The sequence below is a fragment of the Protopterus annectens genome, chromosome 12.part0 (assembly GCF_019279795.1).
Source record: "Protopterus annectens isolate FY-2018-M chromosome 12.part0, PAN1.0, whole genome shotgun sequence".
NCBI lineage: Eukaryota > Metazoa > Chordata > Ceratodontiformes > Protopteridae > Protopterus > Protopterus annectens.
Genome location: NC_056746.1, coordinates 369,602,770 through 369,616,840, shown reverse-complemented (window position 1 = coordinate 369,616,840; position 14,071 = coordinate 369,602,770). Strand labels below are relative to the sequence as shown.

At 45.4% G+C, this 14,071-nt stretch overlaps 1 protein-coding gene across 1 annotated transcript in view; it reads left to right on the top strand.

Moving 5' to 3' along the window:
* Positions 1–14,071, top strand: part of GTF3C1 (general transcription factor IIIC subunit 1) — a gene marked incomplete in the record, with an annotated part of 1,808,906 nt that overhangs the window by 1,780,718 nt on the left and 14,117 nt on the right.

Sequence of the window (14,071 nt, the reverse complement as noted above, 5' to 3'; positions counted from 1 at the left end):
GATCAGGGAGTTCCTCCAATCATGGGATTTTACTATTTTTTTGCAACAGTTTCTTTCTTCTGTTGTAGCGTTTGTTAATGGCAGGGGACCACCAGACTGGCTTCCTTTTTTTGGAGGATAGCATCTTAGTTCTGTAGGGTTAGCACAATCCATGCACTCATGTAAGTGCTTATAAAGTGCATTTTTGTAGGATTTAGCAGTCGTACCTGTATTGTCCGTCTGCATGGGCGTCGTGAAGTTGGCTTTGGAGAAGGTTTTTACGGTGTTTCCCTACTGGGGGTTGGGGCGGGATGTAGATGTCTAGGGTGATTAGCTTGTGGTCAGATCTGACCAACAAGGAATTGCCCTCTGGTGTGGATCCGGTCGGCCATGTTGGTAATGGCCAGGTCTAGGATATTGCTGCCCCTGGTGGGGATGTGGATAAGTTGATCCATGGTGTTGGAATTTATGAACTCCAGAAAATGTTGAGACAGAGAGTTGGTACATGAGTAGTTTTCCCAGTTAATGGTGGGATAGTTGAAATCGCCCATTATTAGGGTGTTGGGTTGTACCCTAATATTTTCCAGTGTATCAAGAAATGTGAGTGGCAATCCTGGGGCATGGTGGGAGATTTGTAGCAAGTTACAATTTGGATTGTGGTCTTGCCCAGAGTTAGCTGCACTTGGATAATCTCGGTTGCATTATGCTGAGCAGCTAGCCTGGAAGTGTAGATATCCTTAATAAATATGGGCACGCCTCCGCCTTTGGTGTTTCGGTCTGGGTTAGGTGGCCAAAAGGTGTGGTATGAATTATAGCCTGGTAATGCAGGGGTGCTCTTTGGGACTTTGAACCAAGTCTGTGTCACTGCACAGATGTCAATGTTCTCCATTTTAAGGAATGCCTCGAGTGAATGCATTTTGAGGTTTATTTATTTACATTTGTTGACCAGGAGTGACCACCTAGACGTTGGTCCATTTTCAGCGGAGGCCCGGGGAGAAAAGCTCCACAGGTAAAATATACAGACAGTAGTTGCATTGGATTTATATAGCAATTAACAATTTGATCAACATAGCAATTAAAAATTACAAACATAATTATAGATGAAGAACATAGTACATCAATAGACAATTAGAATCTTTATCATCTGCGAAGTACGTAACAGACATTAACAATTGTTACAATAAGTTCCTGCTGTATGATAAGTAGTTAGGCTTATGAGCATCTGAGCTTGCTGTAATCAAGGTAGTTAGTGGGGTGGAAAGAAAGGTAGTGGGTGGATGGGGTGGGTGATATGAGAGGTGGAGTTGCAAGGGCATAGCCAGCATGTTTTTAGGTGCACTTTTAGTTAAGTTTTGAAGTGGGTGCACGATGGTACAGAGGTAATTGTGGGTAGGAGGGAGTTCCACTTCGAGCACTGAGTAGCATTACCCTCAGAATTTGCTTGCTTGTTCCTGTTATGGTGGTGAATTTGTCATTTGAACCTTGCCTAAAAAAGGCACTATAGGGTGGCAAGAGCCTTAGCTAGTATCCGGAATCCCAAGGGCGACAGGTGCAGGCCATCTCTGGCAAAGCATCGTTGTCTTTCGATTATGTCATCCGAGGCAGGCAGATACTAGATCCCCTTAGAATGACACCAGAAGCTTAGCCAATTGTTGAAGTCGATCATTTTGTCCTTGTACTGTGGTATCATTCTGGGTGATGACAGGATGCTACTCGGGGCTTGGGTCATACCTACCTGGATTACAAAATCGGAGAGCTCCTCCATGTCTCTCTTCATGTAGTCCAGGGAGGTACGTCTCAGGTCATTCAGATCAACATGGCCAATGACAAAGTCATATTTGTACTTGTGGAGTGACCGGAGTGCGTGCGTTATGTGGCGGATCCTGGCACCCAACAGGCAGCTTGACAGTAACTTTCTCTTTGTTTAGCCTGATGAGTGGAACATCAGTGTGCCTCACTATAGAGTCACCTATGACTAGAGTGTTGGGTACGTTGTTATGCCTTATGGGCTGTGGTTTAGTGGCACACTAAGTTTGTGGTCTTTGTGTCATTTGGGTTGTGTTGGGGGTTTGGAGGTTGCTTGCGTTTCTGCTTTGGAGGTCTCTGTTGCTTGAGCAGACTTTTATTGAGAGCCTCTGCGAATGTAGGTGTGTATTTTGTGTTGCTATGTGTGTGTTTTGGTGGTGTAAGTTTTGAGGGAGTATGCGTTTCTGCTTTGGAGGTCTCTGTTGCTTGAGCAGACTTTTATTGAGAGCCTCTGCGAATGTAGGTGTGTATTTTGTGTTGCTATGTGTGTGTTTTGGTGGTGTAAGTTTTGAGGGACTATGTGATGAGTGTGGTGTGGTGCCAGTGTTTACCTTCTCTTGACTGTCTAGTCCAGTCTTGGGTGAAGAGAGCTTTACTTCCCGTTTGGCTATATAAGTGCATCTCTCACAGGTTGTAGTGTTGGGTAGGAGAAGGAGAGGGTTGTCTGTGTACATGAGGCAATTGCTACATTGCCCCAAGATGCCCAGATTCATCAGGTAGACAGGAGAAAACACCGGGAGCTGGGCATTAGACATGCCTGGATAGATGCTTATTTATTAAGTACTAAAAACTGTTTTCCTCTAGATAAGTGAGGAAAGTTGAGTGCTGTAGTAATTTGTAGCTTATTTAGTGCTTACAAGTGCTGAGCTCAAAGAAACAGATTTGAGTGCTAAAACTAAAAACTGGCTAGTTCTAAGGGAAAATTCGAAAAGCAGACTTTATGGCGCCAGGAATAGTTTAACCCTAGCTAAGCGGCGATTCATAAAGTGTATTTTTTTTGTAATATAACATTAGCAAATGAGCAAACTGATTTAGACAAATTAACCAAGTAACCAATAAAAAGCTAAAACTGAGCCCTGTTCCAGCAGTCTTTGACCAGACAAGTTCTAACTGCACACTCCTGACACTAGTGTGCAGGGGAACCTTCTCCAAAAAAAGATGGTCTGGATTAGTGTTCATTATACAAACAAAGCTAGATTCAGCAGGTCTGAATTTAGTCTATGCTACAGCAAACAAGGCATACCAATTTCAGAAATAATCAATTCATATAAGCAGGCACAATAAGCCTTTAACCAGAAACTCCAAGCTCAGAAGGGCAGAATCTACCCTCTCTTCCCACAAGAGTGCAGATCACACCTTCTTAATGTAAAATAACTGACCCAAAGCCCAAGTGCTTATACCCGAACTAATACACTTTTAGAATAACAGACATTACGCCTTCAGTCGGCAACTCCCAACTTAGAAGGATGTAAGTTACCTGTCCTGCCACAACAGCGCAGACCACAAACCTTTTTAATTTAAAAGTGGTCTGAAGCCCAAGTGCTTCAACCAAAGGCTTAGAATAAGTTACAATTTAATTCAAGCTATTAACAAGCAGTAATAAATGCAGCAGAATAAATGCAATAAAGTAGGAAGAAACACAACTACAGTAGAAGCAGATGAATGAAGTGCACATTTTTTTATATAACAATAGAAAACAAGCAAACTGATTTAAACAAATTGCCCAATTAACCAGTAAAAAAGCCCAGAACTGAGCCCTGTTCCAGCAGTCTTCAATCAGACAAGTTCTAACTACACACTCCTGCCACTAGGGTGCAGGGGAACTTTCTCCAAAAAAGATGGCCTGGATTAGTGCTCAAGTTATACAAACAGAGCTAGATTCAGCATACCTGAATCTAGTCTATGCTACAGCAAACAAGGCACACCAATTTCAGAAAGAAACAGTTCAAATAAGCAGGCACAATAATCCTTTAACCAGAAATTCCCAGCTCAGAAGGGCAGAATCTAGCCTCTCCTCCCACAAGAGTACAGACCACAAACCTTCTTAATGTAAAATAACTGGCCTGGAGCCCAAGTGCTTAAACCAGAACTAATGCACTTTTAGAATAACAGACACTGAGCGTTCAATCAGCAATTCCCAACTTAGAAGGATGTAAGCTACCTGTCCTGCCACAACAGTGCAGACCACAAACCTTCTTAATGTAAAGTTGTCTGAAGAGCCGTTTCTCTCCTTTGCAGAGGAGGTTTGTTTTCAGATAGGTACTATTAAAATGGCTAGCACACTGTATTTGCTTGTGTTGCATTTTTGTGGCAAGGTTATTCCAGAACAGTAAGGCCACAGCAGCCGTCACTGCATTACTGGGAGGGACCAGCACTCCTGCTGTTCTCATAGGAGCTACATGGTCATTTGTTCATGCCTTCTTTAAGCACTATAACCTGGGCATTATCTCTAGAGTGAGGTTATGACTTGTAGACCACCCCAGCTCAGGCCCAGCCATCCACTGGTTTGTAAACTTTGGGAATCTTCCCAAGTGTCATTACTTAAAGTGACACGTGATGAACATAGTGCAGTTGTGTAGAAGTGTACCATAATTGTATATGTTTAAGTGGTGTTATTCACTGTTGTAGCACCATTTGCCTCCCACCTCCCCCGTCTCTTTTCCTTTGGCCATCTATGAGTTGGTATTGGTACCTTAGTCATTCTTACCTACTCTGGGTATAAAGAGGTAAGGTAGGCTGCCTTTCTCAGAATTGATCTACATCATGGAGACAGAGTCTTTGGATCTTCTGTTTTGGCTTGCTACTGGGAATCCTTATGTCCAGGCCAGTCTGCTGTAGCTCCAGACCGCTGTTTTGGAAGGGAGACCTACACAAGAAATAACTAGTGAAACTACAGGCAGATGTCCCTGTTATACACATCCAGAGGGTGGGTGCTCACTCAACCTGAAGGTGAGAAGGGTGTTACCCCATAGAACTCAGGCCATTTGTTAGGCCTTTAGTGGCTGAAGTCATAGGTGTCAGTTGTACAGCAGTGAACATACTTGAACATCTACAGTTACAGTAACTACTTGCACATCTGTACTTCTTCTAACGCTCACCACTTCTTTAAAATTAGTTGGATTAACTTTTTAGTGTCTTCCATTGAGTCTGCACTTCTCATTTCATAGCAGTAACCGTTCCTCCTGATATATATTAAGAAATAGTTTTTCATCTCCTGTGCTATCATTTATTAGATGGCACCTTAACTTTTTTTTCCTCAGAAGTTCACTTTGAATGATCCTTGTTTAACTTAAATTGTTTTTACCCACAATATGTGGTGTGACTAGAGACAGACAAGCTCAAGAAGCACTGAGAGACTTATCTCTGTGTATTTATTGATTTAGTTTAGTAGGTTATGCATGTGCATGGGTTTGTAATCTTGTGTTTTTCCTTTTCAGCCTTTCAGATTGTGTTTCTTCAGTATATCATGGTAGAATTTGGGAGAGCCTAGTTTGATGAGTGATGTCATGGCAAGCACTGGCCAGAGGCGCAGGCCCCCAGGCATAGGAGCTAGATAAAATTCTGAATTGATCCTCACCGCCCATTTGGATAGTCCCTTCCATGGGTCTTTAATGCTGTATATGGAAAAGTAATTATGCAGATGTAGAGTTTGGTCCCTGCAGGTTGCTATCCGTGCCCCTTCCTTCCCTGTCTGTCACTGCTGCTGTTGATTCAGATCTCCCTGACGCAAGTCTGTAAGCTTTATGTTTCTTATGTCTTTTCTGGTCTGCAATAAGAGGAGCTGCAGCTCCTGTAGCCACTGTCCATCTCCTTTTGCCTGCTGCATCATGGACCCATTGATGACTTTTCTCTGCACTACTTCCAACATGTTGATCTTTTCCTTGCATGGCCTCCAGGACTGCCCACAGTCCTGAGCAGGAGTATTACTACTTTGCATCTGGATACTATCTCCCTGAGGATACTCCCCTGCATTCTGTTTCTTGATGTCATAGACCTCTCAGCTGTGTTCCTGATGGCCCAGGCTTGGTATAATCAGCACTCCACATCCTTTTCCTTCTGTTTCGCTGTCATTTCTGTGACTATCACATGATGCTGTCCTAGCTGCAGCTTTGGTGTTGTCTGACATAACCCTTAACACCAAAGCTGTAGCTAGGACAGTTGCCGCCCTGGGAATTCCCTCACTTTGGTGCCCGACAAAAGGAATTGAGGGCAAAAAGAAAAAAGTTATCAAGAGTTGAGAATAAAGAACAAACACCAAGCAAAGACCTATAATGTTTCTACGTAATAGCTCTTTTGGAAACTTTTGATCTGAAGTAGTTTACTTCATTTGGTCTTCAACCAGTGGGATACCGAATCCGTATCAGATCCAAGCCGGTAACCTTACTAGCATCTGCCCCGAGCTCCAAGCTCCTCCCCTTACCCATAATACACCTCCACTACCTTCCATCCCCCAGATCTCATTTGCCGCGACTAGCTGAAGCATCATGATTTCCACAGCTCTGGGTAGTAAGTGGGTGTTAAAGTTGTAGAAAATCTCTTTTTCTCTTCTAACTTTAGGTTAGTGATAGTGTAGGTTCCTCTTTCTCGTACCCTCGCTTAGTGCGTTGAGTGTTCTATATTTTAGTGTTGTTAGCTTAATTTGAGTAGTTTGTGAGTGTGTTTGCTCCTCCCCCCCAGTGTGTTTTGTGTGTGTGTGTGTGTGTGTGTGTGTGTGTGTGTGTGTGTGTGTGTGTGTGTGTGTCTGTCTGTTTCAGTGAGGAAAATAATATTTTTTTTCTTGTTGTTTTTCCACTAATACTATGGCTGATACGTCAATGTTTAAAAGATGCACTGAGTGTGACCATAAGTTATCCCCTGCAGATGGCCACACTCTTTGTGTAATGTGCTTGGGCGTGGCCCATCTTAGTACAGACTGCACTACATGCGTGGGTTTTAACCCGCGCACAGTCAAGGATAGGAAGGCTAAGTTGGCCCTGAAAGGCCTTCTTCCCTCTTCTGAGGCGGTTGCCACATCTTCGGCTTCGGTCACAGCGGCTGCTGTGGCAGCCTCTCCTTCTTCTCTTGCCCTTGCTTCTCCTCCCTCCCAGGCTGGGACTCAACCTCCCATGCCAAACCCTGTGGATGTGGAGCGCAAAAGGGGCAGAGAGAAAGAGAGAGAGCCAAAGTCGAGAGAGAAACGCAAGAGGTCTCCGGACCTCCCTTTACCGGTCAAGACACATAGGATCCATGACTCCCCTTGGCTCCTATCTCTGAGGTTTTCCCTGGAGCCAGAGAAGACTCTCTCTACATCTAGGGCCTCAGTGCCCCAACCCACAAGGTCGGAGTCTGTGGCCGAGGTCCACCTGGCCCTTATCGGAAGTCGACATGGATAAAATGATGAGGAGGTTCATTCGTACTCAGATCCAGATGGGGGTCTTGCCAGCCCCCTCTCCCTCAGGAGGGGGGAGCTCATTTCCTTTTTTTCAGCCAATTTCTCCTAATCCGATGTGTCCACTGGGTTTGGAGTACTTGGATCTGAGGATGGCTTTAGTCAGGGGGTCGGCGCTGACAGTACCTACTTCCTTGACGCTGACAGCTGCTTGGAGCGTGTTGGATCCGAGCCAGTGTCAGATCCGAGGGAGTGGAACTTATTTCATCGGCTCCGCCTTTGTCGGGCCAAGTTCCCTCCCTCAGAGCTCCATCCATTACTGGCCCGGCTCCAATTCTCTCGGACCCGGGGAGACCGGCCTCCTTATTAGTTCGACAGGAGGTTCGTTCTCCCTCTGTGTTCGACATAGTAGAAAGGGTTCTCTCTGTTGGAACGAGACATCTGACTGTCCACTTGGACTCCGTCCTGACCCCCTCTGCTCTTTCTATGATTCCCATAATTTTATCAGGGGGACAGCCCATGCTCGAGTAGCCCCAGATGGTTCCCCCCTGAGGAACAAGTGGCTTGTGAGTTCCCCCTGGAGAGCCCCACTGGAGATGTGCCTTGCAAGCATATGTGCAAGAGGAGGCACTTGGACTCCCCCGAGTCCCTCACAGAGGATACGGACTTGGATGATGGGGAAGGTTCCCCCAGGTCACCTCCCGAGGATGTCTCCTTTGGAGACATCATGGAAATCCTTCGCCAATGGTGAGGTTGGTCTGCCCCCAAACCTTCCTCTGATGAGTCCGTGTTCCTGGAGGCTTTAGGCATGGGCCCATCTACTTCCTGGGTGTCCCCTCCCGGCAGATCCTTTGGTGGACCTGTTCACCATGCGGGCATGGAAGGAGCCCGACACCATGGAACCAATTCCCAAAAGGCCTGACAAGATTTTGAATCCACCTTCGGATAGGCCAGCATGGAACAAGGGCTCCCCCGTAGACGCTATGGTGGTAGCAGCAGCCACAAAGAAGGAACTAGCCCAGGAGAGTTCCTCGGTTCATCCTGCTGAGAGTCGCGGATTATGGACCACGTAGGGAAGCAGGTTTATGCTTCAGCTACCTTTTCTACTAGGGCGCTGAACTACCCAGCCCATGTCACGAGACTCCAGCGCGACCTGGTAAAGGAGCTGGCGGAGTCTCCCCCTAAGTCCATGTCGCAGAAGGACAGGGACTCATTCTCAGCGAGGATGGCCACTTTGAAAGCAGTCTCCAACACGTCCATGCAACTCCTTTCACATGCTACCGAAGGAGCAGCTAGGGTGGCTGGGTCCGGCGTGTCCAAAAGGCGCAACGCCTGGCTCAGACTGCCAATTTTTGGAACCTTTCAAGGCATCCTTTGCCACTGCCCCTTATGACGGCTCTACTCTTTTTGGTAAGACCGTCAAAGAGACGTTAGTCCAGAGTGCTAAGGACAGGAAGGCACTGTCTGCCATCTGGATCTGCTTCTCAAACCCTCAAAGGTCTTTTTCCCGGAACTAGAGAGAGCAAAAGATGATGTGGTTCTGGAAGTCTCGAGAACCCTGAGGGGTGGCCCGACTGCTCAACTCTGGAGGCAGTCAGGGGGACGATTGTTCATGCACCTGGCAGCATGGGAGTCCATAACGTCAGACTGTTGGGTGCTTCAGATCATATCCAGAGGATACTCTATACCTTTTGTGGGTCCCCCCAAATCTCCCAAACACCTCCTGGACGTACCACCCATGCAAAGGGAGGCAGCAGTACAGGACATTTTCAAGCTGCTAGGAAAACGAGCCATCGAAACCATCCCCCCAGATCAGTCCGGATCGGGCTTCTACTCCAGATTCTTTTTGGTGCCAAAGAAAACAGGGGACTCTAGGCCCATTCTGGACCTATCTACCCTGAACCTGTCAGTTGCTAAAGAAAAGCTCCGGATGGTCACACTACAGTCCATCATGCCGTACCTGTAAGAGAGCGACTGAATGTGCTCGTTAGACCTCCAGGATGCTTACTATCACATAAAAATGCAAAGAAGCTCCAGGAGGTACCTCCACTTCCGGCTAGGAGTCAATCATTACCAATTTCGAGCCCTTCCCTTTAGTCTCACCACAGCCTCCAGGGTGTTCACCAAAGTGATTGCTGTGGTAGCGGCTCACCTGAGGCTTCAGGGGATTCAGGTCTATCCGTACCTGGACATTTGGCTCCTCACTGCTCCCACCAGGTGTCTACTGTCTCAAACCAGGGATTATTTCTTGATCCTTGCCTTGCATTTGGGGATCACAATCAACACATCCAAATCACTCCTAGATCCTGTACAGGTGATAGACTACATTGGTGCAAGGATAGATACTTTACAGTGCAAAATCTTCCTGACCTCAGAGAGAGTACAAAACCTGAGGATGCATGTCTCTCTGATGTACCATTCTCATCTTCCAATGGCGGAGTCAGTGTTGACGGCCTTAGGTTCAGTGGCGGTGACCATAATGCTTCTCCCATGTGCCCAGTTACATATGAGAATTCTACAGTGGACACTAGCGGTACAATGGTCCCTGTTGGAACTTCCATTGTCGTATCCAATGCAACTCATTTGAGTCTGTCGGTCATCCCTTATATGGTGGATGTGTTCTCCGGACATTTTGGAGGGATGACCCTTTGTTCCAGCCCCTGCCCAAGCCACAGTGTCCACGGACACCTCCCAGCTCAGATGGGAGGGCATTGTTCGGGCAGGATGGTCCAAGGTCTGTGGTCCCCTGTAGAGACCAGCTTGCACATAAATGTTCTAGAGATGAGGGTGGTCCTTTTAGCGTTGCAGGCCCTTCATGCCTTTCTTCCTCTGGGAACCATTGCAATTCAGTCAGACAACATGTCGGTGGTCTGGTATATCAACAAACAGGAAGGGACCAAATCTTACCCCCTTTGTTGCGAGGCTCCAATGTGAAGTGCAGCGAGTTTTTCGCTCTGAACCCCCTGCCAGGGTGTCCCCCAGAGATGCTCTAGGCCATGCTTGTCCTCCCGGTCTTCTGTATGCTTACCCTCCAGTACCTCTTATTCCGAGGTTTCTACAGAAAGCTCGTCGACTGGGGAGCAAAGTGATCCTCATTGCCCCGTTTTGTCCTCACCAGGTATGGTTTCCCCAGTTTGAAGCTCAAAGCTTGGTTGCTCCAGTTCCCATGATTGCTAGGACTCCTGGATTATCCTCCTCCGTTAGGTCTATTTTGGTGGCTGCTCGTAAGTCTTCTACCAGGAAGGTTTATCTCAGCAAATGGAAACGTTTTTCCTTTTGGGCCTCTCAAAGGAGTTTCATCTCCTTCACGGCTCCTATTTCTGCCATTCTTGATTTTCTAGCTGATATTTTTTCAACACGGAGCTAGTTCTTCTACTGTCAAGGTTCAGTTGGCTGCCATTTCTCATTTTCATGTGGGTGAGAATTCTGCCTCTCTAGCCTCCTCCAGGCTGTGTAAAGCCATTATTAAAGGGACTTTTCTGTTACACCCCCCCCCAGTCAAGGATCCTGTTCCCCCATGGGACCTTACTATGGTTCTTCAAGCTCTGGTCGCTCCGCCTTTTGAACCTGCTGCAACCACAGATCTAAATTTTTTAAATTGGAAAACAGCATTCCTGGTGGCTATTACCTCTGTCAAAAGGGTTTCAGAACTGCAGGCCTTGTCCGTCAAAGTTCCTTATATGATTTTTCACAAAGATAGGGTTTCCCTTTGGTCCAATCCATCCTTTCTTCCTAAGGTGGCATCACCAGTTAATATCAATCAGACCTTCAGTTTACCTGTTTTCTTTCCTAATTTTGCCAACATGATGGAATACAAACTCCACCTGCTGGATGTTCATAGACAGTTACGATTCTGTTTACACAGGACAAAAAATTTCCGTAAATCTGATCAATTGTTTGTATCGTTCTATAAATCATTTTTGGGGAAACCTATCTCCATGGTCACTATTGCTAGGTGGATTTCTTCATCCATCCTTCAGGTCTATAAGGACAAAGGCATGTCTCCTCTGGGTCAGGTGAGAGCTCATTCCACTAGATCTGTGGCCTTTTGGTCTAGAGTCTCTTTGTATATTTGTTCTGCAGCTACTTGGTCCTCATCTCTTACATTTATTTCTCATTACAAATTGGATTTGACTTCCAGAAAGAGAGCATCCTTTGGTTCCGCGGTGCTCCGGAATATCCTTGCATGAGGGCCACCCAGGAGTTTAGTAGCTGGGGACTCTGTCCCACAGGTTGAAGACCAAATAAAGTAAACTACTTCAGATAAAAAATGTATGTACTCACCATAACATTCCATCTGAGTAGTTCTGCTTCATTTATCTTCAACCGTCACTCCCTCCTTCCCCCAGACCTTGGCATATGAACAGCCTATGGGCTGCAGTTATAGGTTACAAGTATTTTTTCAGGTCTGGTTATCAGTATAAGATTCAGCAAACTCAATCTTGGGGTTGGAAGGTAGTGGAGGCGTATTATGGGTAAGGGGAGGAACTTGAAGCTCGGAGCAGATGCTAGTAAGATTGCCGGCTCAGATCCAATACAGATCCGGTATCCCACAGGTTGAAGACAAATGAAGTAGAACTACTCAGATGGAACGTTATGGTGAGTACATAACTTCTTTTTTATTCCTGACGTCCACCTCACCCCATCCCTCTCTGTTCTACCATTTATTCTATGTATCATTCCAATTCCTGCGTTGCTTACAGCCACAGGTTCAGGACCAATTCCAATGCCTTGGTGAAGTCCAGGCTCCACGTCTTCCAGTGCTATCCTGTCAAGTCCATCTGTAATTCATTCATAAAACTGGATCAGGATTGATTTACAGCTCCTTTTGGACATGTGATCATTATCCTGTAGAAAACCAGCCAGCATTTCTTTCATGGTTTTATTACTTTCCCTGCCACTGCTGTTAAACTGATTAGCTGAGTAGCTTTTAATTCCCAGACTTTTCCTTTTAATTCCCAGACTTTTCTTTGTACAGGAGTGTTTTCCTTCAGTTGTGGGCTACTTCTACTCTAGCTGGTGATCTGTTAAAGACGTGCCAGCTGACTGTCTGGGTGTTGTCAAGCAGCCTGTCTCATATCCTTGTTTTATACCTAAGGGCAGAATTATGGCCATCATAGCTGATCAAACAACTCCGTAAGGGAATGCTTTGTCCTCCATTCCCATATTGAGGAACCCATTTCCACTTCCCTCACCCACCCATCCCAAACAAAACAGCTCAGTGGTTTTCAAATTCATTTCTTGGAAGACTTTCAGTCACTGTCTGCTGTTGTTTCTAGATCGGTAATGGGAATGTCATTTTTTCTGATTTCATATTTGTTTTGTAATAATGTCATTTTTGCTACATCTCATGATGCACTTTCATTCAGATGAAGGAGCTCATTTGAGGTCCGAGTAGATGTCATCATGATTTTGAGTGAGTTAGGAGAGAAATGGTTTCTAAGGGCTCTCATAGCAGTATGGAGAGAGAGAGAGAGACATCCCATATGACTGGAGAATAAATATTGTAGTATCAATGTACAAGATCAACAGGGACATTTACAACTGTTGGTAGTACAGAGATATCAAACTCCTGTCATATTGCATGAAAGTTCTGGAAGTGGTGATGGATAAATGAATATGCAGATTGTAGAATGGAGGTGAGCCATGTGGATTCATATAAGGGTGCAGCACAACCAACCCAGTGTTTGCAGTGAGAAAGATGCATGAGAAGAAGCTAGAGGTGAAGAAAGAGTCTAACTGCCATTCGTAGACTTGGAGAAAGAATGACAAGGTGCCAAGAAAGTTGATTTGGACAGTCCTGTAATGGTTCAAAGTGCTGGAAATGTTGGTAGAATTAGTGCAGACCATGTACAAGGACTCAGTGCCACAAGTGGAAAGAGCATTTGGACTCATAGAGGAGTTCATAGCAGGAGTGGATTGTACATCAAGGTTCTGCTCTGACCCCACTGCTGGTCATACCTGTTATGGACTTACATTAGCAAATAGGTCAGAGAGGAAAGATCAAAAAAGCTGCTGTATGCAGACTCTAAACAAGAACTTCATCAAATGATAGGGGAATGGAATGCAAGCCTGAAGGCACATGGGATGAAACTGAGTACAGATAAGACGGCTGTGATGGCAGCAAATGGTGGAAATCAGAAGAAGCTGAAAATTGAGACAAAATGAAAAGTAGTGTATCAGGATAACCACTTCAAGTATCTGGGAGGCATGGTTAAGGAGAAGGAAAATCTGAATGAGGAGGTCAAAGCTAGAATCAAAGGGGTTGCAGCCAACTGACCGTGTGTTAGGGGTGTGGTGTATGACAAAAGAATGCCAAAGATGCTGAAAAGTCAGGTGTGCAAAACAGTGGTGCGACCATTACACAGTGAAGGCAGAGCAGTTGAAGAAGCTAGAGGTGATGGAGATTAAGTGCTTGAGATGGGTATTAGGATGCACACTGTGGGACAGATGAAGAAAAGCAGGCATCAGAGCATAAGCCCAGGTAGATGTAATTGTAGTGAAGTTCGAAAAGAACAGAATACATAGTTTGGATATGTGCAGGAAAGCTTGGACAATCTAGTGAAGAAGATTTGGGACAGACAGGAAGGAGGCAAGAGGAAACAATGGTGTTCAGCAAAGAAATAAATGGAGTGTATGAAAGAAGACCTGCAACAGTCAAGCATGGCTACTGGAAAAGGTAGTGGAGTAGTATTGAATTGAGAGAGATGGCTACAGTTGAAACGATCCCCAGGAGAAAATAGGAGAAGGGAGTGGATGATATTTTTACTGACCTTAAAAATGAGATCATTACTCTTGTACTATGTATGTATAGTTTGCAGGCAGTCTTGAAGATCTTCAGCATTTTTTAAGTAATTATCTTGTTCATTTTGCAGATATCAGCATATTTGATTATATTTAGCTAATGTTCTGCATTTA